The sequence below is a fragment of the Dipodomys spectabilis genome, unplaced genomic scaffold (assembly GCF_019054845.1).
Source record: "Dipodomys spectabilis isolate Male_0828 unplaced genomic scaffold, ASM1905484v1 ptg000612l, whole genome shotgun sequence".
Classification (NCBI taxonomy): Eukaryota; Metazoa; Chordata; class Mammalia; order Rodentia; family Heteromyidae; genus Dipodomys; species Dipodomys spectabilis.
The window spans coordinates 2,354,046-2,358,281 of NW_024871289.1; positions in this window are offsets into that span (position 1 = coordinate 2,354,046).

The following is a 4,236-nucleotide window of genomic DNA, read 5'->3' on the forward strand; positions in this document are numbered from 1 at the left end:
TTGTTTAAGCATTTTGTTATTTCCCTTCCCCTCCCCACATTAGAAAAATGTATATGCAAGATGCAGGTCTCTGACAATAAATATAGTGAAAACAGGGGTTAAACCATGGAGGAAGAAAATAGAAGAGAAACAAAAAAATCACATACTACATGTTAGATACATTAAAAAAATAACAAGCAAGAAAAAGCAAGTTGTGTCCCTATCTTGGGTTCCATTTCACTTAACATCATCTTATATGGCCATATGTACATGAATAAGGTGTTATAAGCCATGCAAATTCCGTATTTTCTCGTTATGAAGTTATCTCTGAAACACATGTTACCTCATGTCCAAAGATATAACTTGTGCTATTTCAATGAAGCCAGAAAATACTCATTTTACCTGGAGCAGCACCATAGATTGTTACTGGAACTAAGTGGAAAGAACTGTTATTGCAAGTGGAAACTGATCCCAAGACAGGAATTGAACATAGAGAAATGACAAATTTCAAGGTAATTTGTGCTGTCCTTTTATGGTACAAGAAAAGATTCCAAGACCTGAAGGAAACTCTGTCCCTGACTTTGTCAAGTGTGTCTTTACTTATATAAAACTTGTCTGTAAACTTCTAGTTGAGAGTATAACAAAAGGAAACAATATGCCATTTGAAGGCCAGCATAGAATAAAAGGAAATAAATTTGTTTTAAAAGTGTTCTCCTGCAAAGAAACAAAGATTTGGGGGTTTTAAAGAGACTTATGCACGGATATTTCATTCCTGAGATAATTCTCTTGTTGCAGGAGTCAGTTACCTAATTCTTTAGTCTGGTCCTGAGTTCTCCATAGCAATAAGGATTCCAAAAAGCAGGATCCAGTGAGTACGATCAGCAAAAGGAGCCTCTTCTCAAACCAGTGCTTTAAGGATAGTCTCAAAGAAATATGTGGTTTTTTTCATTTGCTTGTTGGTTTGTTTAGTTTGTGCTGGTTTGGGGGCTTGAACCCAGAGGGTGGACCCTGTCCCTGTACAGTTGCCTTTCCTGTCCACCTGCCCCCAAAGCTAGTACTCTATTGCTTGAGCCTACACTCCACTTCTGGCTTTTTTAGAATTTAATTACAGATGAGAGTTAGACAGACTCTCCTGCCTGGGTTGGCTTTGAACTGAAATAGTAATAAATCCAATTGACTTCAACTGTATGGACTTCTCTTTTGAACCAAGAAATATTAGATGAAGTTTATTATAAAGCTAATATTTGACAATTTTTAAAAGAAGAGAATATGTCCAGCAAAGAAACCATAACTTAAATAACTCAACAAAAATAGGTGCACTGAATCATTTTGGAATTATTTTTTCTACTTGGAAAGATTACTATTGACTTTGTGGTTCCTTTTGGGGAAACTTAAAGTCAAATTTGCACTTTTTTTGTTGGTCGTGGGTCTTTAACTCTGATACTGGACCTTGTCCATCAGTTCTTCAGCTCAAGTTGAACACTCTGCCACTTTTGGTACAGCACCACTTCTGTGTTTCATTTGGTTAATTAAAGATAAGAGTCTCATGGACTTTCCTGACCAGGCTGGTTTTGAACCACAATCCGGTGGTCTCAAATTTCTGAGTAGCTGGGATTACAGGTGTGAGCCACCAGCATCCGTCTTATATTTGCATTTATTTGCACTTATTGACACTATGTAGACAAAGAATGGAAATTTGAATCAAATGATGACATTGCAAGTTTTCAGAAAAATTGAGGTAGCAATAAATTTATCTCCTTTTCCATGTTGTTACATTAATGATTCATGTGTCATGGGACTCTTACATTAGCATCCTCTGCTGTCTGTATTTGTCAACTTAGTATCAGAAATTGTTCATAGAGAAATATAAGAGACTGAGATTTTTAGAAAGCAAAGGAGTTCAGGTATGAAAGTACAGCATAGAAGGATATACAACCTATCACACAGAGATTAAGAATTATCCTAATTACTGGAATGCTAAAGGCAATGAGGAATAATCCTAGTTGATGACTAGTTCTTTAATAACCAAAAATGGTTCACTAGAACATTTTGTGGTATAACTTAGTTATTATCATTTATTCCTACCATCTGGAGTTATTCCTTCTCTTCTGTAAAAACTATTAATTAGCCTCTGCCTTTTTGGTGCCATGACTTACCAAAAAGATTTCCAAATCTCACTTATGCTACCCTTCTGATTGTGATTAGCAATGACCACCCAAAAGCCTGGAATCTTTGAATTTCCAGAATTAATCTTCACCTGACATCTAAGCACATTCTTGGCATTAATTGCTGTAATTTAATGAACAAAAGTTTTTGGTTTTTTTTTTTTTTCAAAATTGTACACTAATATAGGTAAAGTACGTGAATTAGGGACTATTGTCAGGTATCAGTATGGAAGGAGCAATGGTATATTCCAAGTATGAGTTGTTTATTTTGCATTTACTAACTAAATGTTTGTTGTTGTTGTTTTGCCAGTCCTGGGGCTTAAACCCAGTGATAGGGAATTATTCCGCAGCTTTTTTGTTGTTGTTGTTCAAGGCTAACCCTCTACCACTTGAGACACAGCACCATTTCCAGTGATTCTTTTTCTGTTTATGTCGTACTGATGAATTGAACCGAAGTTTTCATGCATGCTAATCAATCACCGTACTGTGAAGCCACATTCCCAGAGCCTTAAATGACTTTCTTAAGATGGCATTACTTTTTCATTCCGTAACTATGTATCATAATTTTAGCCAGAAATTTTTGCTAGAAAAGGTCATTGAACACAATACTGAGTCCAGTAAGGCTAGATGGACAATGAATAACCGTCACGGTCTAGCCAGAGCACAGAGGGGCTTACCTCATGGAGCTGGAACAACAGGCTGAGCGAGACAACTCCTGACCCACAGCCCACCACCAGAATGAGAGGGCCACATTGGTTCCAGCCACATGGGGATGCTGGGCCACCTCCTCCAGCACCCATTCAATAAGTTCTTGAGAGAGAGAGAGAGAGAGAGAGAGAGAGAGAGAGAGAGAGAGAGAGAGAGAGAGAGAGAGAGTGTCAGAATTACACTTAAGTCAGATGCTGGTGGCTCAGGCCTATAATCCTAAGTACACAGGGAACTGAGATATGAGGACCATGGTTTATAGACAGCCTGGGCAGGAACATCTGTGAGACTCTTATCTCCAAAGAACCACCAGAAAACCGGAAGTGGTGCTATGACTCACGTAGTAGAGAGCTAACCTTGAGCTGAGGAGCTCGGGGACAGTGCACAGGCCCAGAGTTCAAGCCCCACGACTGACAAGAAGTGGACTTCCCACCACAAGAAGTGGACTGAATAGCACCCATTGTCCTAGGGAGCATGGCAGAGAAGTCAGGCCGAGCTTCCTGTCAGCTCTCTCTTTTTTTTTTTTTATTATGAAGGTGATATTCGAAGGGGTGGGTCACAGTTACATAAGTAATAAGTACTTTTTTACAGTGTTACCACTTCCTCACTTTTTCCTGCTTCCCCCAACCCTGATATCCCATTTCCCCAAAGTTGTAAAGTTCATTTCTAACATAGTGTTTAGTGTATATCTCTATTGCTTTGGTTAATCTTTGTCCGAACATTTCTGTGATTTCCCTTCCCTTCCCCAAATTAGATAAACTTGTATATAAGACAAAGTGTACAGCAATAAAAAAACAGTGACTACAGGGAATAAACCAAAATGGAAACAGTAAATAGAAATACATAAAAGCAGTTCACTATACAATCATCTTGTATCCATTTCTTGGAGCTCATTTCAATAAGCATCATTTTCTATGGTGACATGCATATAACTATTGAGCTGTTGTGATCTTTTATAAGAATATCCTAGACATATTCTAGTTTTTTTAAATGAGTGAAAACATGTAGCCTATGATTCTTTAGGTGTGGCTTGTTTGACTTATTATGTTTTCCAAGTCTTTCCATTTCCTTACAAATGGGGCAATGTCATTCTTTCTGATGGAAGCATAGAATTTTGTTGTGAATATATATGACATTTTCTTGATTGATTCATCTACTGAGGGGCATCTGTGTTGGTTCCATATCTTAGCTATGGTAAATAATGCTACAATTGACATAGTTGTGATAGTAACTTTAGTGTGGCCTTGTCTGTGGTCATTTGGGTAAATGTCCAGGAGTGGGATTGCTGGGTCATAGGGGAGATCTTCTGAGGAACCTTTATACTTCTTTATGGAGTATTTGAACAAGTATACTTTTCAACCAATAGTGCAGTAACATTCCCTTTTGG